This window comes from Engystomops pustulosus, chromosome 6 (assembly GCF_040894005.1).
Source record: "Engystomops pustulosus chromosome 6, aEngPut4.maternal, whole genome shotgun sequence".
Taxonomy (NCBI): Eukaryota; Metazoa; Chordata; class Amphibia; order Anura; family Leptodactylidae; genus Engystomops; species Engystomops pustulosus.
In genome coordinates, this window is record NC_092416.1 from 27,252,382 (window position 1) to 27,280,052 (window position 27,671).

At 44.4% G+C, this 27,671-nt stretch overlaps 1 long non-coding RNA gene across 3 annotated transcripts in view; it reads left to right on the top strand.

Moving 5' to 3' along the window:
- LOC140134722 (uncharacterized) overlaps nucleotides 1-27,671 on the top strand; it is a 250,925-nt gene that overhangs the window by 112,920 nt on the left and 110,334 nt on the right. The window contains exon 5 of one of the 3 annotated variants that reach the window (XR_011856386.1): nucleotides 344-424. The exons of 1 other annotated variant lie outside the window; for it this stretch is intronic. This is a non-coding gene — a long non-coding RNA (uncharacterized lncRNA). Of the gene's footprint in view, nucleotides 1-343; nucleotides 425-9,199; nucleotides 9,278-27,671 lie in introns of those variants that run through there. One more of the 3 variants, XR_011856390.1, reaches the window with a different exon arrangement.

Sequence of the window (27,671 nt, forward strand, 5' to 3'; positions counted from 1 at the left end):
AAAAGGGAATCCACTATTTCACCCCCTTTGTCCCTTCTATTCACCTATAGCTGATATCAGCAGTCACGTGTGGTTTACCGCTCCAGCCAATCACAATCCAGCTTCAGCACAACCAACACATAATTGCTTCCAATGTGTAGGGTCATGGATGGAGCCTGTGATTGGCTGTTCCAGTGACCAACTCTGAGCATAAGTTCCTAAGTGTCTCCCCTCTCCACTTGTCCACCCCAAAGTTTCTGTGACCCCACTTAAGTTTAGTGCTCCACAGAATCAGTGCCCTAGTACCTAGAACCGAGCTGTGATATATATGTGTTATATTAAAGATAGGAATCTTTTCTTTCAGATCTTATGGTTTCTTACTCCTACTCTTACTATAATTTGGCGCAAGGCAGAAAGCATCTGAAATGACTCCACATTCATGAAGGTGAAATAGGACTTTGTAGGCTTGGTTTTTGCTGGTCTTATTTTGTGCCATGAAGTACAGGAAAAGTGTCAGGATTCAAAAGCTGCGCAAAAAAAAATAGAATGGTATCAGAAAATAAGGGAAATTGTGGCACCGATATATCACAAATATAGTGCACAAGGTGTGGCCACCAAAAAACTGATGCAAAGGCAATAATAATGCCCCCCCCCCCCCATTGTTAGCAAAGCAACCTGCAAGTAAAAAGCCAAAGATGAAAGATGAGATTATTATCTTTAATATGACACCAGAAGAATTTTTCTAGGTGCTATAGAACTGAAGTGACTCTCTCCCAGCAGCCTCTAAACTTGACTTATCTCAGGCAAAATATGATTCTTCTCTGCTCATTTTTAGTTGACTTTTAATGATATTTTTTATTTATACACGGGGGAGATTTCACATAAAAGAGGGAATTCTATCAAGGACATTTCCTACCCTACTTGAGGGGGGCTGGGAGTCAAAAATCGTATGCGAATGAGGGATTTGTTATAGGGGCTTATTTACTAAGGGTCCATGGGCACACTTTCGTCACTTTTCCGACGTTTTTGGGATATGCGCCGCTGGGACAGGTATTTAACTGGGGATTGTGTCGCACGCAATCAGATTGTACGCTGGCTTCCATGCGACAGAAATTGGGGGGCCATTTGATGATCTGACTGATTCGGACTGATCGCGGGATTTAACTTTCAAATTGTGTCGCAGACCAAGCTCTTACATGCACCAGGAAGAAGATGGTGAACTCCGGCAGACCTGAGCGGGGAAGTGACACATGGAGGATATCGGGTGCACGATCTTAGTGAATCGCGGCACAGAGCATTATCGTCGGACAATGCACGTTCTGTGAACTCTGCGGACAGGTAAGTAAATGTGCCCCATAATGTTTGCTGGAGAAGCCTCAGACACGTCTCCACAATGGAGAGGAGACAGGGAGGGTATATGGCTTTGTGTAGCAGATATTGTACTGAGCCCTAAGCATTTCCTAATCCACCTATGACCCTGATGTATTATACAAGTTTATGGAGCATCTCCCTGGCTGCTCGCTCCCCATCTACGAGACATGATGCACGGGCCGCCACACAAGGTGCACTTTGATGGGTATCTGGAGAGGCAATAAATAGCGTCTAGTTTACACGTCCTGTCCAGCCTGTCAGATTTATGTACACATGCATCATTATAGTAACTGGGAGAGATACAGGAACAACACACTCTCATTTACCGCTAACAAACGTGTGATAGGCGTGTAAAAGCCAAACGTCACCAGTAACATAGTGCGTGCAGGTCATAGCCAGACACCCGGAGACGTCCAATGAAGTATAGGCACTCGCACCAGGTAGTGGCAATTATATATCTTAAAGGGGTTTTCCATATAGTTACCATTAACCACTAACTAAAGGTTTGGGGAGAATTGTTTGATCACTATGGGGATCCTATGGATATTTGTCTGTAGGGCGAAAACCCTGGAAGAGAAAATATTGTGCTGCTAAAAAGTATCCCCCAAATTTCTGGGAAACGACTAACAATCGCCACCTAGTGGTAAGCGCAGCGACTGCAGAGCGTTACACAGCCTGCGCCATAATAGTGTTTATAAATAGCTTATGCTATGTGATCCTCTTACAATCTGCCTCTCAGTGTTAGCATTATATACCAGGCTCGTGGATCCTACTGAATCGCTGTAGATTAGAGAATTTACCAAAATCTTTATTTTCAAACATTTTCTTACTGCGGTTATTTGACAATGTGAAGAGCTTGTTGAAGCGGTAAAGAATGTGAGGACTTCCTATTTACACTCCCATTATATCATTCTCTGCGCAAAGAAGATACAATGTAATCCTTTTTAGAGGAACTGCAACATACAGGCTACATAGTTATCTAGCCTGCAGATTATTACACCGCTGACTACCTAGAAGATAAATATTATAATATCATGCAGATTATTACACCGCTGACCTCTCAAGATCTGCAGGGCCTCCTCAGCCTCCTACAAGATAGTATTATATCCTGCAGATTATTACACCACTGACTACCTAGAAGATAAATATTATACTATTCTGCAGATTATTACACCGCTGAACTCTCTAAAGATCTGCAGGCCCTCCTCAGCCTCCTACAAGATAGTATTGTATCCTGCAGATTATTACACCACTGACTTCCTAGCAGATAGATATTATAATATTCTGCAGATTATTATACCACGTGCGTGCATAGGTGTACAGGATCAAAGCCCCCCTGACTTCTATGTTTTATGCTCCAGTTTTATGTAACAATAATCTCAAATATTGGTAGAGGAAAGGAACAAACTTTATTTTAAAGATGTTTTCCAATGTGTTACATTTGCTTACCTGTCCATTCCCCGAGGGATTTAGCATGGCCACTCTATACATTAGCTGAAGTGGTCACCCTCTACATTACAGGCAGTTTGTACTTAAGTTGAACTGGTATGTAAGTCGGAACTCTATATTTTATAATTGTAGTTCCAGACAAATTTTTTGTCCCAGTGACAATTGGACATGGGATCAAGGATTATCAATAAAACTTCATTACAGACACCTTACTGCTGATCATTGCAGAATGGGAGTAAAGTTACATCCAGAGACTTCACCAGAGGTCACGGTGGGCATAGGGGTCGTCTGTAAGTCGGGTGTCCTTAAGTAGGGGATTGCCTATACTGACATTGTAGCTCTGTGATCAGAGCCATGATGCCTCTGATAAAAGAAAAGTACAGGTGAGTAAAAATTATTTGAAGAATTTAAAGGGGTTGTCCTACCAAATAATCCTTTCCCCTATATACTACTGGAGGTCTGCAGCCCAAAAGCAATTGTGACAAAATAGGATCAAAGGTGATTAATGATTTCTTCATTCACTTCCATGGCGCTGCACAGATATATAGACCCCAGAGTGATCATCATGTGTGTCCCCCGTTTAGGAGTCAATGGGGCACATGTATCACAAGTCTGTTTTTTGGGGTCTTTTCTTGGCTTTCCTGCTGGGCATATATCTTAGCGCTTTTTTTCTTATTGATATATGTGGCATCAGGTCTTTAGTTAATTTGTGACTATTTAAAACAAAAGTCTCCAAAAGTCGCAATTAGTTCCAAGCTAATTTCTACGCCTGGTCAGGGGCAGCCGCAGATATGAGCCAAAATGTGCGACTTTTAAAAAAGTTGCAACTTTCACATGTGGATTTCGGTGATAACTCAGGGAACACCACAGAAAACTAGACAATGGTGAAACTGGAAAGGAAAAGAAAAATTAAAGAAAAAGGCGAACCAAATGTTTGATACTTGTCCCCCAAAGTGGCCGGTTGCTGAGTGAACTTCGGTGGGTGATATAATAATAATTACTATAGACTTTATTTATATATACATGTGAGGTTTACCCCTCTGCAGATAATTCAATGTCTAAAACGTGCGACCGGACACCCCCCGCTCCCGTACTAGGAATACAGCTCGGAGCTGGAAATAAGACAGACATGTGATACTTATTTAAGCAGAGCTCACACTGATCTGGAGCTTATTAAAGCGGAGAAGATAAAACACTGTCATGTCAATGGAAGAACATGTAACTGTCTGAAAAATATTACAAGATTACATAAGAGGCACAATTATCTCCCCGCAGAGAGCAACTAACATGAATGATCGGTTGCTGGGGGATTAGGCAGAACACAGAAAATAAACTCTCCTTTGTTTGAAGACAAAAGTTCGTCGTCAAACAGATGCTGAAGTTTGCAAACTTAGTGTCTCATTTTAAAGGAAACCTACAATGAGGAATCTACTAGAAGTAGATGTGATGGTAGATTCCTCCTGCTGCCTTTGCCCTAATCTGTAATTTAATAATCCTGGAAGCCAACTCGTTAAAAACTTTATTTTAGTAATATGTAAATTAACTGCAGAGGCTCCTGGGGCGTGCACTATCCTGGCCGGGCACTGGGAGCTAAAGCTACTCCATGTCCAGTAGCCTCTACAGTTAATTTACATATTACTAAAATAAAGTATTTTAACGAGTTAGGTTCCAGGATTATTAGATTACAGATTAGGGAAGAGGCAGCAGGAGGAATCTACCATCAGCTCTACTTCTGATTCCTCATGGTGGGTTTCCTTTAAGTAGTCAGAAAGGAGGGTCCCAGAAATCATCCTCTCTGCATTCCATTAATACCTGGGCTCCTGGATATCGGGGTGCAATCTGGCTGCTGTTACAGATGTAGAAGTAGGGGTTGGATTCAAATTTTTTGTGAGGAAAAAGTTTGTTGTGTATTGTGGTGGGAGAAAGAATGACACCTGCTCTAATTAACAATTACAATATTAGAAATACAATTCCCAGACGCTACATGAGTCCTGATTTGGAGGTGAGCCACCAAATCTGCATCATGCATATATATATATATATATATCAATAGGGTAAACCAATGTAAGATACCTGTGCAGTGGTACCACACCCTCTCTCTCTTACACTCTCACAACCTAATTGCTGGAGGTGTAATGCATCGGCTTTCCATATATTTTTGGATTGCCCTTTAATTAGACCCATCTGGAGCCAAGTGCAACACTGGCGACAGGTCTCCCCTCCCTTTAGATATGAGCTTTATATCCGGATCATGGATCTCAGGTCTTTAAAACACTTCAGGGCCATTCTCTCTGGCCAAATTCCAACTTATTTGGGACTTTTGGGATACCTGTTGACCTATGATGTACTCAAGGGTTAACCTAAACTCTCTGCCGCTTGAGGTAAGCTATAGAACTGCGCCCACCTCTGCCCTATGTAGTAGTTATATAACAGGTTTTAGTAAATGGGTTCTCCATGCGGTGTAGAGACATTATTTTTATGTGTCAGGTCCTGCTTTATAGCAGGTGACTGTGCCACTGATTCTGCACCACATCTTGCTGAAGGTGGTGCTGCCTGAGGCAAAAGTCTCAACTTGCATCACAGTACCAGGACCCAGCTGAGTGTATAAATATTGAGTATTGAGCACACAATTGTGAGCTCATGGGTAATACAAGCACTTACTGTAAATCCGTAAACTCACGCATGACATCTATAATGACATCTTTTTCATCTTCTTCTACCCGAAATGTCAGCTTCTTCCAACCGCAACTCATCTCTGACAGTAGTCAATAAAATAATAATGGCACCTACTGTAGCCAATATAATAATGGTGCCCCCACATAGGAGCCAATCTGCTCTTAGTATCCACAGTAGCCAACAGTCACAGCTTTTGCCCCACAGTAACCTTTAGTCATAGTGCTCCCCCAGTAGCCAATAGTCACAGTGCTGCACAAAATAAGCCAATAGTAAAAATAAAAAAAAATACTTACTTTACTGTTCTTGGCGCCTTTTTTTTTTTTTTTTGCCTGTGACGGATGAACTCTATCCATGGTCTTCAGTATCTTGATCCATCACTGGTGGACGCATCATCACAAGTTGCCTATTCCGACCTCGCAGGTCGCCAGCATGTGTGATGGAGAGCAGGGAGCTGAGAGAGGTGGGAGCCTTATCTCATGTCAAATATGTTTATACACCAGAAATCAGCAGGACACGGGACATCACAGGAAGTCATGAGTCCTGCTGCCGCAACTCCTGTGGTCTGCAGAGAAACTCTACTTAATTATAATATGGGTGACCCTATTTAGGCATCATACTTACCATGGTAATGTTCCTTATTAGTAGTCAACTCTTTTATGGGTAACCACATCCAAGGAAAGAAATAATCAAGATGACAGACAATTCACAACTAAAGCAGGTATAGAGTCGAAATCTTTCATAAAATCTTGTGCTCCAATATATATATATATATATATATATATATATATATATATATATATATATACTCTGCTGGAGAGCTTCATTGATGTTAGCTGCAATGGGATATTCTTACTTCAAACTCCATTCTAGTATTGACACCTCTTCTCCGGTGCGTGGGAAAGTGCACCATGGTTAATCGCATGTGTAGGGATCGTGTCATCACGCCGGGCAGAGAGGTGATGTCACCTGAGTGCTCAGTAGTAGACTGTAATAAGTAATAAGCTCCAGGGTGTCATCGTCACCGGCCCCACGTCTGTACCGTGACCAGTGCCCCTAGAAGATGACATCCTACAACAGCTGAACTACTTCATCTCACCGCTCAATGGCCGCCTCATGCCGCGATAGCTCCCAACACCTGCCCCTCTATTTCTTTCCTGACAGCCATTCTTAGTTGAACTGAGATTCCATCGTAACTTCACACTGCAGTATTCAATGTAGAATAGTAAGGTACATTGCAATCCCCAAAGTATAATATTTCGGGGGTCCAGCCCTGAAGGCGAGGGCAATAATAGCAAACTAATGTCTGCTGATACCTTCACAGTCATAAGTCATAGAAGCGTAAGGTTATGTGAGGTGTGAAGTAATCATACAACAAAAAATAAATACAGACAGTCCCCGGGTTATGTAAAATATAGGTTCCGTAGGTTTGTTCTTAAGTTGAATTTGTATGTAAGTTGGAACCATATACCTTATAATTGTAAATTATTTTTGGTCTCTGTGACAATTGGATGTTGGATTGTCATAAGGACCAGGAGTAACACTAAAGCTTCATTACAGACACCTGTGATAACTGTTATAGCTGATTATTGTAGCCTAGGACTAAAGTACAGGAAATTACCAACATCCAGAGGTCCTTTTGTAACTAGGGGTCGTCTGTAAGTCAGGTGTTCTTAAGTAGGGGATGCCTGTACATTAAAAAGGAAAAAACTAAATATCTTTCGGAACATATCATTGTCCAGGTTGATGGACCTCCGCTCCTCTTCATCCTGGTCCGGCGCTGTCTGTCGCTAGTCTTGACATGTCGGGATGACCTAGAAAAGAACCAAAACCAACTTTTCAAGACTTTGTCAAGACTAGATCAAGACGGGATGAAGATGAAAAGGACCGGGGGTTAGTATTTGTAGTTTTTTTTGAGTGGTTGATTTCCTTTAAAGGAGGTGTCCTAAGTTTTCCAGTTATCTCCTATCCACAAGATCCACTGATTGCTGGGGGTCCGATCACGAAGTCTGGAAAATGGGTTGGCAATGGGCCCTGCTGCTCCATTCAATTGTATGAGAGAGTCATAAATCACAGTACTCCACTATCTATGGCACTCACAGTGAATGGGAGCACTGGAGATAGTGCTGTGCTCAGCAATTTCTGATACTCCAATATTACTGAATGGACAACCCCTTTTAGCCATCTGCATTTAGACCTCAGCACAGCATGGCAATAATGGCTTTATATAATACAGGGTCAACATAGACCATCAGCCCTGTACTTACTAATGCAATTATCATACAATGGTTCATGCACAGATAGCTACCCTGAGTGACACATTGGGGCAGATTTTCTTACCCCGGTCCATTCGCAATCCAACGGCACCTTCTCCGTTGTGGATTTGGGTCTTCCGAGTCTTTACTAAGGTAGTGCGCCCGATGTCCACCAGGTGTCGCTGCTGCCCTAACGTCCATCGGAGTTCACTATCCTATTACTGGGTGCAGGTAAGCGCGTGTCAAGTGACACATTTTAAAAAAAAAAATTCTGCAGTTTTTCCGAATCCGTCGGGTTTTCCGACGGCCATGCCCCCAATTTCCGTCGTGTGCATTCCGTCACCGGTTCGCCACAATCCGATCGTGTGCACCAAAAACCCGGGGCAATTCGGCGCAAATCGGTAATTTTCGGAAAAACCCGACGAAAAAAAGCAATTCGGACCCTTAGTAAATGACCCCCATTGTGACACTTGTAATTTTGATCAACTTAATTGCACACAGATGTTCAAATAAAAAACTTTTTTAATAAAATTGCCACTAATAAGCGTTAAGTTTTAACTAAAAATTAAGAATATGGGATTTTTTTGCTTTCCTATAGCATTTTCTAAATAAAATAGACCTCAGCACGGTACACAAAACAAAGTGGTATACAGGACCCCCACAGCACAATCAAAAAAGTGACGTCATTTGTATAGGAAATGGTAATTTAAAAGGGTTATCCTCTGATAGATGGTGTCAAGTTCTGCCCCTGTTCACACAACCTCAGATTCTCTAATTACTAATAAAAGTCACAGACTGAGCTCAGAAGAAAGATCACACTGAGGAGAGTATGGTATAATATTTCAATCTCTGTCAACACCAGATGCTATGCAAGGCTAGGCAAATGTGTGCATGCTTTATTTGTGTCACATAATACAGGGAGGACCTGGGCTTGGTTACTTAGGGATAAAGAAGTAATGTCCATAGTCCATTGGTTGGTAAATTATTACATGGGCATTGGAGACACAAAACTTCTGTTTTCCCTGAAGTGGATATAGTATTGTAAATCTCTTTTGTCACATGGGTAAACACATGGAGGGGACATCTTGCATTCCTTTGGTGGAGAGGAGTGGACTTTGATCAGCTTCAGCCATAGTCAAACGTCTTTATGGTATTCTCAGCATTCAGCAAGCATATGAAAAATAGAAAAATGATTCATTAAACATAAAACGATACATCACAATGGGATAGATTGGGATGAGATACCTATGCAGTACTTACAACCACCACTACCAATAATATGACAAGTGAGCAACTTAACTCCTGGAACAGCTGAGCTGCGGAGGCCCTACTTCTCATCTAAAGGACAGAGGATAGCCCCTCAGTTTTTTTTAAAAGTGAATGACCCCTTTAGTCCGGGGGCACATAGGACTAGCTGCTGCAGGTGAGCTTTCTATTGGCAGTATAGTATATAGGATTAATTTTTGTTGCAGATTCTAAGTGTGGAATCCATTATTTACAATCCAGCGGGTGAACGCTATCCTCTACGGCTGGGATACTGCAGCTGAAAGGTAAGCCAGAAATCAGCTGTACAGATTCTGCTTTATGTGCCTGATCAATGTTTAATATTTTTTTCCCTGGAAATTCTCTTAGATGATGTCTATGAGGTGGAGGAATTCACCAGTTATGGCTGGTTATAACCTATCCAGTCATGCGTCCCCATAACCACCTCTCACTTATCTATCAGCCATCTATCATATGATGCAGATTCCTTCTATGCTCAGCTTATCACATAACCCTTCCAATTCTTCAGCCTATAATGCAGCGTGATCCCATATCTCATCCCCTCATTTATTCAGCGTCATTTGTCCAGCATATGACCCAGTCACAACATCCTTCCATCACAGACGAGCTTCACGCATCCATGGCATGAAATAAAATGTCTACGCTGATTTTCCCTTGAAGTGCTTGGCCTGTAGCTCGTATCTCCGGGCACGTTCTCATTTATCCTTTAAGACTGCAATTGTGATAAGTCAAAACATGCATGAAGACTACTGCAGCTGTCAGGAACCTATAGAAGATGCAGCAGAAAAGTATTGGGCTCTGTACACATTACACCTCCAGGAGCTTTTCTGACACCTCATTCTAAGTCCATAGGTATTCGTATGGAGTAGAGTCCCCCTATGCAGCTAAAATGGCCTTCACTCTTCTAGGAAGGATCTCTACAAGATTTTGGAGGATGCCCTTTCTCATCCTCCGAACCTTACAGCTGGCAAATGCTCTTCTGGCATTCACCAAACCCAGACCCATCTGGCTAATACAGAAGTGTCACCCATCACGCTCATGTCCAGTGGTGCCATGTACTCTTCACCATCTGAGATAAGAGACTACAGCCTGTCTGGCTTCACTCCATTGAGCGAATAAAGATGTATCTAGAAGGTAGCCACTTGTGTCTTTGGCCACTAGATATGACTTCAAGGTAGCCTCTAGTGCTTTCACCTACCAGACATGACCTAAACTTAATAATAATGAAGAGCACACAATGGTGCAATAAATGGGTAGCTGCTGATCCATGATTAAGAACGGCTAGTCCGTTCGAAACGGGTAGGAACTATGGATTAACACTGTGGATAAATGTAAATGACGCAATAAAAGTCTGAAAGCTCATCGATGTTGGCTGGACCATCAAATCTTTTCTAATTTGTATCGTGCCTGTGCAAACAAGGCGGGTGCCGTGGTGACCCCGATGTGATCTTGGAGGTGAGCTGGGATACCTTTTCTTTTCCAGCTGCTGATGGTACCTGGTGACCTGCACCCAGATATAGAGAAATGGAACTATAGGTACTGGCTTGTTCCATGATCTAAAAGTATGATCTTGCGCCATCACCCATCGGATTTGATCTGAAGGTAGTGTCTTGTGTCTTCACCCACCAGACATGGCCTACTGTAATAGCGTCTTGCACCTTCACCCACCAGACCTGACCTAATGATAACGTCTTTCACCTTTATCCATTGGATTTGATAGGTAGCTTCTTGTGCCTTCGCTCATTGTATTGACCTGAAGGTAGGGTCTTGTGCTTTCACCCACCAGGCATGACCTAAAAGTAGCATCTTGCATCTTCATCCATCAGACTGAAAGTTGCCTTTAGCCCCTTCAACCACTATAAATTAACCACATGCACGAAGTATCTTGCACCCTAAAAGTGGCTCCCAATAGACTCCATTGACTATAGAGGGATAGATCAGACTTATGTAATTAAGCCCAACATTTTCCCAGGTATATCTAACCTGAAGCCAATGTGAATGTCACCTTAGAGCACATTCACACTTACGTACACCTGCACAGCTGCTACCGGGCGGGCATACGCCCGGCGCCATGAAGAGGAGGAGGGGTGACCCCTCTCCTGCCCATAGCATTGCATTAGGTATGGGCCATAACATAGGGGAAAGATAGGACAGGATCTTTTCCCCGTGTACAGAGTGGTATGGTGCCACACATGTGCAGCACCGTATCGCTCTGTGCGGCCACTGTCGTCCCCCATAATGGGGCCTTAGTATGTATGTGTGCAGATTTAAGTAATCCTGTTCACAAAATGTTGTCACATGTTGATGCATTAAGGTCCTACGACTTAGTGCACAAAACTTTAATTCTTTTTGTTGCACGAAGAACACATTAGTAAACCCGATAATCACTTACTTTTCAAAAAACTGTATATGAATCAGTAGTACAAGCAATGAGAAACATCAGAGGAAAGTAATTCTTTCTCCACTTATTTTGGGTATTATCATCCTACCTCCTTCCTTCCTAATATTTTTTCCACTCTGAAATCTCTTCTGAATTCCATCCTGCCATCAACAGTACATAAGATTACATAGAAGTCTATCCAGAGGGGAGCAGGGCAGCCAGGTCTCCAGGGGTTTCAAGCTAAAGTTACCAATGACAAAGATGAGAGCTGCTGGAAAATGAAGGTTATACATCTCAGAATGTCCAGAAACATTGTTACTCCTTATTTTCACACATTTGACTACTGATTTCTGCAACATTGAAAGATTTCTTTTAATGTCACATCAATCCATAAAACCATGTAAAAATAAAAATCTGACACAACATTGTGTGATAATGATGAAAATGTGTAGAAGCAGCACAATTCCTTTAGTGCACCGCGCTAATATCCATGCCGGGAACCAGTCACAGCTGGATGTAATGTGACCGCACCGAGGAGAGCACAATACACTGCACTCAGTGATCTGACTACAGCCGCCGTCTTATGACAGGGACCGTAATAAAACATTAATAAGACCATTAAGCACACTATAAAACGCAGCACTGAATAATCACAATCTTTGCATAGCTCCAGAGGTAATTCCCGTTCACGTCCACAACAACAATATAAATGACTAGAAATGATAAACATAATTATAACATGAAGAGGGGTAAAGATGGTTAGAAGAAATCAGCCCAATGGTCACATAACACTGAACATATGGGGCACATTTACTTACCCGTCCTCGGAGTTCACAGTTGTCCGTGTATAATGCACTGTGCGGCGATCACTAAGATCGTGCGGCCGATTTCCTGCATGTGTCTCTTCCCCGCTCAGGTCCGACAGAGTTCACCATCTTCTTCCTGGTGCATGTAAGTGCACTGTCTTGCGATACAATTTGAAAGTTAAATCCGGTCTGAATCCATCGGATCGCCCAATGGTACGCCCCCTGATTTCTGTCACATGGAAGTCAGCGCAGCTGCGCCACAATCAGACCCCTGCTAAATGCCTGTCACAGCCGTGAAAAACCTGAAAACCCGTGGACCCTTAGTAAATAAGCCCCATGGCCTTGTAGATGAAGTGTCCTGCATCAAAAGTACACAACAAGTATTTGGATTTTATATGACTGGGTTCATATTTAATTCAATCTTCAAGCTTGTGGCTGTACATATGTCCTCCAAGACGGCAATATGCACGGATCGATACGGTGCCACACATGTGACATGTCCTATTTTCCTCTGTGTGCACGGCCATATGCCGTGCATCTCTATGGAGAGTGTCACCCATCCTCTTCTCCATTGTGCCGGACGAGGCATACATTCGTCTGAATTCGTCTCTAAGACCCATTAATTATTTCTTTGTTGAAACATCCCTTTTATTACAAATTTATTCTAAAAAAAACAATTGTTATTTCTTGTGTGGAGTAAAAAGTATGCATGAATGCATAGAAAATGTCATTTTTGTTTATATGCAAATTAACATTTTGGTGCATCGTGGGTGTGGCCACATGGTCCAGTGCACCAGGATACATAACACTGTTATGTTGAGCTTCTTCTCTTCCTCCATGTGTTCATACAGATCAGCTCAGAGAAGGGATAGGGAGTACTGTGCAGCTGTATGTTTGTACAGCTAAACAGTTCTCTTTGTAATCAAGCAATTCAGGAATATACTGCTGATTCGTTTGGGGAAAGCTAATGTAATCTATTAGAAAGGTCATGGTGTGACACTTATATAATGGTATGAGGCTACACCCCAGCCACCATCCTGCACTCTCTTAGTCAATAGTTGCCTGTGAAGATGTCTGTCCTGTGTTCTGCTTGTCTCTGACTTGCGATTCTGTACACTGATTCACAGTGATGAGAATCTGCTATTGACCCATAGTCACCTGCCCTTACCATGGCCTGTCCATGAATATTCCTTAACTGACCCCGTGATGCTTTGCTCCAGCATCTCCTGTCACCAAAACCAGGTCTACACCAAGTGACCTCATGATCCTGTTTAGTCAAAATCCCTATACTGGAGTTGATAAGCAAAAACCCAGCAAGTCAAGCTGGTCAGGTGACACAATGGGGCATATTTACTTACAAAGTCACTAGAGTTCACTGAAAGTGCATTGTCCTTGTATAATGCTGCGTGTGGCGATTCACATGCACCAGAAATCATGAATGTGTCGCTTCCCTGCTCAGGTTCGACAGAGTTCACCATCCTTTTTGTGGTGCACCTTTAACATAGGGCACGCAACACAATTTGAAAGTTTAATACGACACATGGTCCGAATCAGTCGGACCGTCCGGCAGCGCCCTCCTAATTTGTGTCGCATGGAAGCCAGCGGAGCTGTGCCACAAAAGGGTCGCGTGTGCCACAATGGCAGTGCACACACTTCTTACATACCTGTTTTAGCCATGAAGAACGTGCACAGTCCGACAGAAGTGCACAGCGCGACCCTTAGTAAATGTGCCCCAATGGGTCCACGCGCCACTGTTAGAATTTCATATATATATGGTGATATTGGTAACATGATACAAGAGCCCCAGTCGTGATATGTATATAGTTGGGTCAGTTCCTATATTGTAGAAGATGACGTGTGCACCATATGGGTGTGTTGGGGCGGAGGGCTCTTGTGGCAGCCATGGCTCCATAGCCTTGGGACATACTAGCCAGGTCCCCCTTGGTGGTTGATTGTGGACAGTTCTGTGCAGATCTTACCCCTCTTGTGGGCCAATGTGATGTATGGCGTTGACCTAGTCCGGTAATATGATATAGATGACTAGGTCATAAAAATTATAAGCTGTGAGAACTGTGCTATGAAGTCCACAGCCACCACAATTAGCAATCATGTCAAAGAGTAGGCGATTGTCCATGAAACAAGCAGCAATCTTGTGTTAGAATGACATCTGATAACAGCTATACGTCATTACCAGCGAGTACATGTAATGTGACAGCATGTAAACTATTACCAGACACCCAGTATAAACATTGTAGCACAATTTATTCCATTTAGATAAAATTTTCTGCTCTGGATCTCGTTGATTTCAATAAACATGTGAACATAGCACCACCGTGCCGAGTCCCACCATCTCCCTCCATCCTCCTAACTTCAAACACTGCATTCATCCCGCTCCCAATTACTTCTAAATGGTCACAAGATACTAATTTCATTATATCCTTCCTTTACCAATGACCTCTCGTTGGTCACAACCAGGATATTCATAGAAAATCTTATACACCCTCTTGTAGTTTTATCTCTGTGAGAGTGTCACAACTTTCCATTTTGCCTTTTATTCTAAGGTTGGATTCATAGACAATTGGCTGTTACACAATAGGTCACAGAAGTACCAGAAATTAGAAGCAACTATCTTCAAAATTGCATTCTATAATGCTATTTTTGGTGAAAAACTATTAGCGTTATGGAAGTTATATTCTTGTACATAGGGGGCAGTGTCACGACTGCCCCCACAACCCACGTTCTGGGTGCCCCTCGCCATTCGAGTGCCCCTGCAACCCACCATCCCACTCTCCACGGTCCCCGGCTCCCCTCCCCGCCTTACCTATCCGTGTTCCTGCTCCGGCAGCTCGGCACGCGCGAGCCAGCGCCTGAAGATTTGAAGGGTCACCGCACTGCTGATTGGTGCTGGCCATTCCCAGGAAATTGATAAAGGCTGGTCTCTCCCAGCATTCCCCGCCGGATCTTTGTGCCTAGTGCCTCTGAGAAACTATTTCATTCGATTTGCTGTGTTTCCTAATTCCTGTTGTGACCCCGGATCCATTACTGACTGACATTACTGACTGACTCTGATCTTGTGCTGCCTATCCTGACCTGACGTAGTTTGCCTTGCGATTCTGCACTTCGCCATGGCCGCCACCGCGGACAAAGTCATGTCTGGGTAACGACTTGGTGGTACTAGGGCCCGCCGCAAAGCAGGTTGGACTTGTTGCGACAGACTCAGCAACTTGGACAAGTCTCTGGCATGCTACAGCAGCTATTGTTGTCCTGGCGGCAGAAGTAGCATCCGGTTCCTGCGGTACCGTCCGCTACTTTGGCGGTTCAATTCCGTACCATAGCCTCCGAGCTGGACTGGACATTGGTTTTCTGAGCGCCTCGAAGAGGCTGTTTCCCAGGAACTCATGCTGGTGGAGAGAGCACGACTGACTCAGCAAGAGCGGACAAGACGACGGAGACGACTGGAGAATCTCTGCCTCTATTGCACCAGGCCAGAGTACCTTCTGCAGACTTCCCTGCCTGTCCTCAGCCTCCAGGGAGGTGCACACACCTAGGGTTCTTGGGAGAAGCATCCCTAGGTGAGAACAAAGCATCTTCACGCCTGCATGTTCCTGTTCTGCTCAGTTTTGGAACCAGTGGTCTGGTTCAGGCCTTGGCCTTTCTGGACTCCGGCTCTGCCAGGAATTTCATGAATGCTGCTCTTGTCTCCCGGCATCGTTTTCCTGTGATTTTTCTAGAGAAGCCCCTGGTTATCTCATCCATCAGTGGACAGATACTGTGTGACCCAGTCCTGTGTGACCCAGAAGCACTATGTCTGCAAGTTGGTGCCTTGCATAAAGAGAGACTGTCTTTCTATGTACTTCCCCGTTCCACATCCTCCTTTCTATTGGTTACAGCAACACGCACCTGTTCTCGACTGGCAGACTTGGGAGTTTCTTCGCTGGGGTTCTTCGTCCAGTGTCTGCTATACCGTCTTATGAGTCTTCCAAGTCACTCGTGGGTCTTCACGCTGTTTATATGGACTTTGCTGATGTCTTCCTAGAGAAACAAGTGGAGACACTGCTACCGCACCAACCCTACGACTGTCCTATAGAGCTGCTATTGGGCACATGTCCTCCACGAGGTCGGGTATACCCACTCTCCGTAACTGAGACCACAGCAATGTCAGCCTATATCAAGAAGAATCTGCGGAAGGGGTTCATCCGCAAATCTTATTCTCCCACTGGTGCAGGATTCTTCTCCATGCATTGATTACAGCGGTCTCAATAAGGTCACAATGAAAAACCGCTATCCCCTGCCTCTGAACACAGCACTTTTTGACCACCTGCGGGTTGCCAAGATTTCCACCAAGCTGGATCGGGGGGGGGGGGGGGGTGTTGCCTATAACCTCATCTGTATCCGGGAAGGGGACGAATGGAAGACAGCCTTCAATAATTTTGACGGACATTTTGAGTATCTTGTCATGTCTTTTGGACTCTGCAATGCCCCAGCAGTGTTCCAAGAATTTGTCAACGATATTTTCAGAGACCTGCTCTACACTTGTGTCGTTGTCTACCTAGACAATATCCTGGTGTTCTCTACCAACCTGGAGTCTCATCAGGTCCACATACGTCAAGTTCTCAGATGCCCACCATCTCTATGCCAAACTCGAGAAATGCCAGTTCCATCACAAGAGCCTTCCGTTTCTCGGATATATCATCTCCAACAGGGGCTTACACATGGATCCAGCCAAGTTGTCTGAAGTTCTTCAGTGGCCTCGCCCAGTGGGACTTCGTGCTGTAAAGAGGTTCAGCAATTTATACCACACTTTATACCTGGACCGGTGGGCATGGGTAGGTGGTCTGGTGTCTAGCCAAAAATGTATAGCTTATATTGTCTGAAAAAGTGCCCCCCCCTTATATTGACCCATTTCCTCCCCATTTACACTTCACAAATATTTCATCATTTGTGTTGCTTTATCACATAAAATATCAACAAAATGCTATTTTTGTTCTAACAATAGTTATTTAGGGTAAAGGGTGTGGAATATGACAAGCAGGGGGGGGTTAAGCCTACCATGGGCCCTGGGTTATAGGAATATTATAGCCCCTACAAGTCTGGAATCACCTCCTACACATGTGACTAGAATCAGCTTCTTGGGGAATGGAGGATGTGTTCCTTCTTTCTGCTTCCAATCTGTGATTTTAGGAGCTTTGCAGGACCTTGAAAGGTCCTGAAATGGCTCTTGTTTGCATGTGTATTAAGAGCAGGAACAGATGTACAGGGATTTCATCGGTGAAGGTCCTTCTGAGTATAAAATTTGTTGGGTGGTTTGGGTGGCCACGGGCCGTAAGCTACTATATTTTAGTCCACTACTGATGACAAATCTATATAACACTTCGTACCTCAGCATTTCATATGTAGAAACAATAATTTGATGTGTCAGAACTCTGCAGAATCTGTAGTACATGATCGATAAACTGCAGAAGGTGGACAGACAGCAGCTTTCTGAGCCGTGTTATGTCCAGTCAGATACTGGTGGTGTCTATATTTCTGCTCATGATTGAGGATTACAGGTCTCTTTCCTGAGACGGGCGCAGCTTGAGCTCAGCAGGACCCTTGCCATTTTCATGCTGTGTATAAGAAATGTCACGCCATATGTTTCAATCCCACCCAGGAGCCCTCGCCATAAATAAGACCCAATTGCAGGGGTCCCTCAAGTGCACTTAGCCGCTTGTTTCTTGAACTACAGCAAAAGGCCAGATGATAAAGTGAGCAGCGTTCATGTGGGTTTTGTTAAAGGTGTGAAATTGGGAAGCCGGTAATGTTCTCCCGCCTCATCCATCAGCGGCCTAATGATCAGGACTGCTCAGATCATCAGAGACTGGGAACGTGTACGGGGAAGAGCTTTCTCAGCTCGGCCTCAGTCTCCATTATTACCACCACCTGATACATGAAGCTGGTGCATGTGGTATAACAGGGACTATCACAGGATACATTGTGTAAACTTCACTGTGTTCTTTTTCACCTGTGCTGGATACAGTATATACAAGTTTTATCATATGTAATAGATGACGCCTCATAAGTGACTATTTAATATGAGGTATGTCACCTCTGATCTCCACAATGATATGCGTTGGCACTATAGGAGTGCAATGGAAGTACAGGCAGTCCCCTACTTAAGAACACCTGACTTACATATGACCCCTAGTTACAAACGGACCTCTGGATGTTGGTAATTTACTGTACTTTAACCTTAGGCTACAATAAACAGCTGTAACAGTTATCCAAGATGTCTGCAGCTTTATTGTTACTCCTGGTTCTGATGACAATCCATGCGCAGTAGCCGGCTTGTCGGACGAGGGCGCGCAGCTACGAGGAGCCGCACGCAACAGGGTAGGAGGAGTAATGTGGCTACTGGGGCGTGGAGTAGTCGCGCTGTGTAGCCTCGTGCCCGGCTACTCCACGCCCCAGTAGCCGCATAATGAAATTTACATATTAGTTCCATAAAGTGTACCAAAAGTTAGCGGGGACGCGAGGATTAGCTCTAAAAAGAGCTATCCTCACGTCCCTTACATCCACCTACCACCCGATCTACCTTTATAGGTAGATTCGTGGTGGTAGGTTCCCTTTAAAAACAAATGACATTTTGTACATATTAGATTAGATTAACAGTTAGTTGATTGTAATAATAATTGTAATAATAATAATAGATTGTTGATGGTCTGACACTTCATACATGGAGATTAGGACAGGAAGCAGACAGCTCCATTCTCTTTGTAGTGGCCAGATCTGGTCATTGTCAATCATCTTCCATTGACTAAACTGCTGGACTCTCCAGATACACAGAAATATCCTCCAAGGATCCATGGAGGGCATTTCATTACTTCCAGGGTTATTTGTGCCTCTTTACAGTGAAAATAGCTGACCAAAAAAAAGAAGAAAAGGGGAAATGTATAATGTACAACCAGGAAATTATGATCCCCCCCCCCCCCCCCCATTCATACCCATCACACCACTTTTCTGAAAAGTAGCTAGTGCATGTTATGGCTGAAATCTATGGATTTGTGCTGTATTTACCATCAGATCGGAACCTCTTAGTTAGTAGATCCCCTGTGTTAGGCACTGGTGTGGGGGTCATTAAGCTGGCACATCCCACTAAAGTGGACTAACCCTGCTTTGGCTCCCAGTTCCAACATCACGGTGGTCTTCTAGTCTTTGGCTCGACTGTAAGTGATGAGTGTCCTCAGACCATTGGAACATCACTTGTGATGTAAGAGGATGTAAGGTCTCTTGGGCTGGAGAGGCCACTCATCAAAATGGATCTTGTGACCTACAGCACTTTGGACCAAGCCATCATTGCCGAATGGCGTGACTCTAGAAGTGGGAATATTTTTAGTCCCCCCAATCCCTGGGGCTGAGGAGGCCACTGATTGGTCATAGTGGGTCTTGTGACCTATAAAATTTTTTCCCAAGCCATTATTGCCAAAGAATGTTGGACTGACGTGAATCTAGAAGTGGGAATACTTTAAGTCACCCAATCCCAGGGACTGAGGTCCTGTGGTCTGAGGAGGCCACTGATTGGTCAAAGTGGGTCTTGTGACCTATAAAACTTTGGCTCTAGCCATCATTGGCAAAGAACATTGGAATGACGTGACACTGGAAGTGGGAATACTTTTGGCCACCCATTCCCAGGGGATTTCCTGGGTTACTAAAAGACCCCATTAATGACATTGGTGATATGTTTTGGGATCTATTTCCATACTGCAGAATACATGTTTAATACTTCTATCATTTTTACAGTATTGTTTTCCACACCTGCCTAAAACTTTTGCACAATGCTATATTCTCCACTCCTCTCCTAATTCCCCAGTAATGTGGTTGCTCGCCAATCGTAGCTCCACAGGCCATTAGTATTACGTGCCACAACGCAGCATGTAAATTATCTATAGATCCGAGAAACCATCTCGCAACAGCATAATGTAACTTTAGTGGAACAGACTTCATTAGTTTACATATGAAATCATAGTGGTAAATGCTGTTTGTTCAGCCATGTCAATAAATCCCACACTGGGCGCTGGAAGGACAGGGAGACTATTACAGATTAATGATCATGCGTGTTAAGGGGTTATGTACATAATGAGGGCGCTAGCTATAATCCTGCAGCAGATCCAGCGGTTACTTATGGGAAACCACAGTAAATTATCTCCTAAATATAGCCCTAAACTGAGGACGTGAGCCGGCCCCGAACTAGAGCGGGTCTGCTGCACCCAGTTAGGACCAGCTGAAATGAAAAGATTGGGATTGTATTTTTGGCTTTAGAAATGACCACAAGGGAAGGTTTTTTTCCTTGCTCAGAAGTTTAATTAGCTTTCCGCCCGTGAAACAGACGCTGATTGTTCCTGGCCGGGCCTGGAGTTTGAGTGGCAGCGAGCTTAACACGTGAAGCCTGCGGACTCGTACAGACATCTATGAGCGGGGAGGAAGAAGAATATGAATGTGTGACAATGAGGAGCTTTCTGCCGAGTCCCGCTCCCAGCCATGGAGACACACCGCGCGTTTCAGGGTCGTTAATTGCGCTCTGTGTAAAACATAGAGAGGAGGGTGTCAATTGTCAGGGGCGGCTTTTTTTTTTTTAATCCGTCTTGTCAAATTCACGGAGTCTGCTTATTAAATATTTAGACATAAAAGGAACCAGGAGGAAAACAAGCCGCTCCGCCAGGTCCAATTACAACGCAATAAAGGGAACCCGTGAGTGTCCTGCCCGCAGAATTTATTTTGCTTGTAATCCACTTTTTTTTTTTCTTTTTTTTCCGGGAACCACTTTGCTGTAATTTAGGATGTTGTTCCTCTTGTCATAGATGCGGTCGGCCTCATAAGTTCTGCTGTAATTGGGAGAGCAATACTAACACGTCGTATTAATGTTTAGGATGTAATTCCAGGTAAGATTGGAGGTTTATAGAGCGTGCGCCATAAGGAGGATGATGCTGAAATAATAGCGCCATACTGTGTCACAAACATTATTCTGCACCGGTCCGGGGGCTAAAAGTCAACTTCTCACCATAGCTGCCACCTCTACTCAGCAGATCAGATAATCCATCCATGCAGTGGACATATTGATGAGCTGGGAAACAAATATGGCGGCTGAATCTGTGGAGCAGAAAGAGCCATGCGGTTATTGTGATATAACAGCTACACTCCATATCATCCAGACTTGCTTGGTTCTCCCAAACCCGTTATTATAACATTACAAAATGGAATTGATATTCACTAAGTTGGAGATTACCGTGTCCCAGTGGTTAGCATTACAGCCTTGCAGCACTGGGGTGCTGGCTTCAAGTCAACATCTGCTTGTATGTTCTCTCTGTGTTTGCGTGGGTTTCCTCCGGGTCCTCTGGTTTCCTTCAAAACATACTGGTAGGTTGATTAGATTGTGAGCCCCATGGGGACAGGGACTGATCTGACCTTAGCAAAAATCAAACAAACACATCAAGTTTCTTAGTTGTAGCTCACCCCACATTGTCCTGGAAGTCTCGGCGTCCTCGGATTCCGCACGGACCAGGTGCTTGGATAATCTCACTTGTGAAACAGGAAATGAATCCAGCGCTTGACCCAGGTGAGTAGTTAAAACTTCTTCTTTTATTGGAATAATGCGTAAAGCAATACAAGCTCGCTGATGACTTAAGATACAGGCGGTTCGTGCATTTTAAGCTGTATTGCTATACGCATTATTCCAATAAAAGTAGAAGTTTTAACTACTCACCTGGGTCAAGCGCTGGATTCATTTCCTGTTTCACAAGACTGATCTGACCTTTTCTACTTTGTGTGCCAATCCCTGGTGCCAAGCTTTTCCTCGTTTTTCGACTTTGTTGTGTGACGGTCAAAAATGGGCGATGTCATACCTACTCTTGAGAACAGTTGCATGATTTTATGTGTTATGAACCTCTGGATATCCATCTGCTCAGGACCTGCATTCTTAAAGGAAATCTAGCATTAGCAATCTACGTTCCCAATGTAGAATCCCCATCCCTGCCCCATCCACAAACTGTTCTTACCTAACTCTGGTATGCAGCCTTTGCTAAAATAAAAGTTATATTTTTCTTCATGCAAATTAATTGCAGGGGCTACTGGGGGCGTGGAGTAACCTCAGGGAGCTCCAGGGGCGAAGGCTACTGCATGCCTCAGGTAGCCCCTGCACATCCGCCTTCCCGCTCATCTTCCTTTAATGTGATATGACCTAATCTGTAGTTGTCAGGATAAGTTGTCATGATGGTTTGGGCCAAATGGAGTAGAAATGGAAATAGACTGACACATTTCCTGACATGTCTTGTGGTATCCCGCTAAAATTCTGCTGTACTTGAAGCCAAATTGAAAGCTAAATACCTTTAAAAATAGTGGTACAAGGACTATAAACAGGGTGCCAATTTAGAAAAAGGTGGTTTGTGAACCAGCCAGGACCCCTTGGCTACAAATTTCTTTATCCTGTCCTACAGAAAACCCCACAAGTGGCAGCCCCTCTGGAAAAATTAAAGAAAATAATATACTTACCCTTTCATAGGGTGACCCTGCTCTCGTGGTGACTATCCCATCACTTCTCCACGACTGATACCTGATATCTCCTGGTGTTATATGAGACTATTGAGGACAAGACTTGGACCAGGCATCATGTGTGCAATGAATATGACTTGCGACATCAAAAAGGGTCAATCAGGAGCCAAAGTGTATCAGAGGCAGGGCAGGCGTCAGCACTGGGCGTACCTGGGCAAGTGACGGGGCCCAGAGCTCCTGGGGTGGCTCACATAAGGAATTCATGGGGGTGAGGGGGTAGTATCTAATGAATCCATAGGGTGTCAGGGGGGGGGGGGGGCTTTATATAAAATAACCATGAGGGGGCTGTTTAGAATGATAAACCAGGTAATATTATAGGGAACAGGAGACTGTTTTAGTTTGTTGAATTTTTAATGCCGCCACGTGAGTTCACTGCAAAGGGGCCTACAGAGGCTCTGTCTTCCAGGGGCCCACTGAGGCTCTGTCACCCAGGGGCCCACTGAGGCTCTGTCACCCAGGGTCCCACTGAGGCTCTATCTCCCAGGGGCCCACTGAGGCTCTGTCACCCAGGGGCCCACTGAGGCTCTGTCTTCCAGGGGCCCACTGAGGCTCTGTCACCCAGGGGCCCACTGAGGCTCTGTCTCCCAGGGGCCCACTGAGGCTCTGTCACCCAGGGTCCCACTGAGGCTCTATCTCCCAGGGGCCCACTGAGGCTCTGTCACCCAGGGGCCCACTGAGGCTCTGTCTTCCAGGGGCCCACTGAGGCTCTGTCACCCAGGGGCCCACTGAGGCTCTGTCTCCCAGGGGCCCACTGAGGCTCTGTCACCCAGGGTCCCACTGAGGCTCTATCTCCCAGGGGCCCACTGAGGCTCTGTCACCCAGGGGCCCACTGAGGCTCTGTCTTCCAGGGGCCCACTGAGGCTCTGTCACCCAGGGGCCCACTGAGGCTCTGTCTCCCAGGGGCCCACTGAGGCTCTGTCACCCAGGGGCCCACTGAGGCTCTGTCTCCCAGGGGCCCACCGAGGCTCTGTCACCCAGGGGCCCACTGAGGCTCTGTCACCCAGGGGCCCACTGAGGCTCTGTCACCCAGGGGCCCACTGAGGCTCTGTCTTCCAGGGGCCCACTGAGGCTCTGTCACCCAGGGGCCCACTGAGGCTCTGTCACCCAGGGTCCCACTAAGGCTCTGTCACCCAGGGGCCCACTGAGGCTCTATCACCCAGGGGCCTACTGAAACCTATAGCCAACCCGGGTCAGAGGGACATGTATAAAGTTGTCCTAATTTTTCCCCATCTTGGGTTTTTGGTAGAAGAACAATTTTTAATCCACCGCTGCTGCAGGAGAACTCATGTCAAGCAGATATATGGAACAAAATGTAAACCTTAAATGCATATATTACTCTTCCTATTTCCAGAGGTCCGAGTACACAAACACGAAATCCAGGCCGCAGCCACAACAAGTATTCCTCGTGTTACTTTGCAGAGAGAAGTGTGAAAAATCCCGTCCAGCGGCGGCTGATTAATCGATTCTGTTCAGTGTAATGTTTACCAGCGTCTTCATCAACTTAATATATATTAATGTTATTCTATGGGGGGGGGGGGGGGGTACATAGAGACATATTCTCCGAGCAGAGGATATATAATCTTCTACTTTTACATGACATTTCGGCGCAGTATCTTTTTAAATGAATTTTCTACGCTTCATTACCGAAAACGAGACATTTCCTTTAAACAGAGCGTCTTTCTTCTCGTTGCTTGGGGCGTTGCAGGTTCTTCTCAGATATTAATCTTTCGCCTTGGTGCACTCTGATTTCCTTCCAGGGGCTTTTAAGAGTTATAAATCTCCCCCCCCCCCTATTCCACCCTGTAAGTTGCGGAGGCAAAGGACATGTTGATGGGTTGGAAAGGGTCTCGCGTTGGAATCGCCTCTACATGTGACCGAGCCCTTGGACGCTCCATAAACTGCTGATTATCCTGACCTGGTCACAGCTTAATTTCTCATATTTATGAGACACATGATAAAAACATGTCAGAAATCGGCATCAAAGCCACTGACTTAAAGGGGCCCAGTGTGTGCTTGGACTTTGTGGTGTGCAGCGTTAAATTAGGTTTTTCGAGCCAAAGCAACAAAAGTGCTAAAAAAGAACAGGACAAACATGGAGAGGCGGTCATCCTACTGATTACCATGGTACAACATGAGCGCACAGCCTGGGGAGCAGAATAAGGGGGCGATTTATCTATTACTCCAAAGCCCCCGAGGCTAGAAGCCCAGACTGATAGGAGGGAAGGAGATGTAATAAGGCTCCATTGTTCCTCTACTGGAACCAAAATGGTTTTTGTACTGAAGTAAAACATTGATACATGGTCCTCAAGTTCAATGAACCTATAGTCATGGAGGTCATTGTGTACAGTTATATAAGGGTTACCCCATCTCCCTAACCCTAATGATTCTTTGTGGAAGACACCTTAGATGTTTTGTAAGTTTAATGGAGGTTATTGCAGCATGTCTGTGCAATTTTTAGTTTTAACCAACATTTAGGGGGTTTAAAAGGATTGTTCAAATCAGCTAACTTATCTCCTTACCACACAATAGGGGACCACATTAGAAATCACTGGGGGTTTGAATGCTTGGATCTCCAGGAATCACGAAACAGGGAATGCAATTCCTAATGTAAGTGTTGCAGCAGTCCCATGGACTTGAACGTTGTGTCGGTCAACCATAGTGCTTCATTAACCTTCAGTCTCTATTTTTCTGGATATCTGGGGGGAAAACTATTGGACTACCATTATTTTTTCTCCAGGAATCCATTGGTTCAAAAATAGTTTGTAAAAAAGGAATATTTACCCTTCTGATTCTTACCAAATTTCATTCCAATACTAACGAGGTCTTCCGACTTCTCTACTTCCTGGTCACACCTTGATAAACAGGAAGTGTTTACTCAGCCAATCGCTGGTGACCAGTAACCCACTTTATCCAGTGGTTGCATGAGAGGCCATATTTCTTGTTTGAGAAGACCGGATCAGGATCGCCAGAGAATAAATATAAGCATCACTTTCTCCTCCCACAAGACTATTCTTTTAAGGCAGCTAATACATAGTATAGTTATGGTGTGATGACCAGATCTGGTTATAACACATCCCACACAACTTGGTGGATCCCCCCTGATTATCCCATCAATGTAAAGGTTTAGGGAACCAGGGAGGATTGGGATTAAGACCCACATTGAATTCTTTGACCAATTCTGAATACATGGTCCTCATGGTTCGGTATTCATGGAAACTTGCTGCCATATATAACACATATCCCCGGGTATGAATAAGAAATGTGATCCTCCTAGAGAAGGATATTCTATTTTCAAGGAAATAACTCAATAAGGGAATTCTATTTTTGATTCTTTCAGACTGAAGTCTTAAGTTACAATTTGCATGCATTATCGTAATCGCACAATGTCAACTTCAGAAGGGTCTGTGGTGGTGGTGGCGTTACGTAATTGTAAAATCTGATGACTGATATCTGACTATTATAGAGCAAGTGGATTATATTAAACAGAAAATCATGTATAACACATTTCTGGTGCCTGCGGTGGGATAGGTGCTAGATACTTCTGGATCACAAGGTATAAGTTCTGGGTCCCCCTCTTATAGGAGTGTATAAGGCTGTAGATCAGTGGTCTCTAACTGGTTATACAGGAGGCATATGTGGATCCCCTACTGTGTGGTTTGCCCTAGAAGCCTTGGGTTTTAAATATATGTGTTCATTGTAATATGGCATCTCCAATAGGCCCTTGAGATACTCTGGTCCTAAGCTGGGCTCACCGCACCTAGCCTGGGCGCCATAGCCGCCTATGGGGGGCGTATATCCTACTGCAAATTTGCGGCCAGATATACGTCCCTCAAATCACCATGTGAAAGCAACTTAAGTGTTAGATATGAGCGGACCCTTCAGTTGGGTTTGGCCGCACAATAAGAACATGTTGCCAGATTGGCAACTGAATAGCCAATCCGGCAAAGTGACGAATCATAGCCCTGGCTAGTTGCTAGGGGCGTCAATTTACCGGATTGGCTGTTTGGCCGCCAATCTTCCAATATGTCCACGCCAAACCCCAACGTAGGAGCCACTTATTAGGAAGGACGTGCTTCTTGACTTCTGAGAATATCCCAATGTATCCTTAGAAACAAGACTGTCCGACTGGACTTAATGAAGATATCAATCAGGTTCTTCTAAAGCAAAATCAACCATATTGAATTGGCTCAGCTTTGGGACGGAGGACCCTTGGTTGGCCAAATGTCCTAAACCAAGATTTCAAAATGAACTTGATTTATTTTACCTTGGACCATTAAGTCAAAGCTTCTGTAGAGTGGATGAGGTAGAACATGTATGAGGGGCTATGCTGTCCGCGGTGATAGCAAGGGTCATCATTGCTGCCATTAATAAGGAGGGGAACAACACCCATATGGAGATTACAAGTGACAAATTGGGTAAATGTGAAATTTAATGCCAATCTCTCTCCCCGGGAGTGTTGTTTAGGCATTGGTGACGCATATGAAATAGTTATTATCCACTTAGTTCTCTGCTGCCCATAAAGAACATTTTACAAGAGACCCTATGGGTAAGGATGTGCTATATGGCACCATAGAGTAACCCTTAGAGCTGGGACTATTAGTTTATAAGCTTGAATTTTCTATATTGGATCTACAAGTGAGGATCTGATTGGAGAAGATGTGAGCGGAGCCTCAGACTGTAAGAGGTCCTGGAGTCAGGTGAACAGGCGCAGTCTTTGTGAGTCACGGACTGAATGTCACTGTCGTCAGCCGTGTTTTCTTCAGATCCTCAAATGTTTGGTGAATCGCATCTTTATCTTTTGCAAATGAATGATTTAAATCGCTCTTTCATCTGCTGCACAAAGTGTCTTTGAGGCTCAGCTTGCTGAAGGCATCCTCCGTGTCATCAATTCTG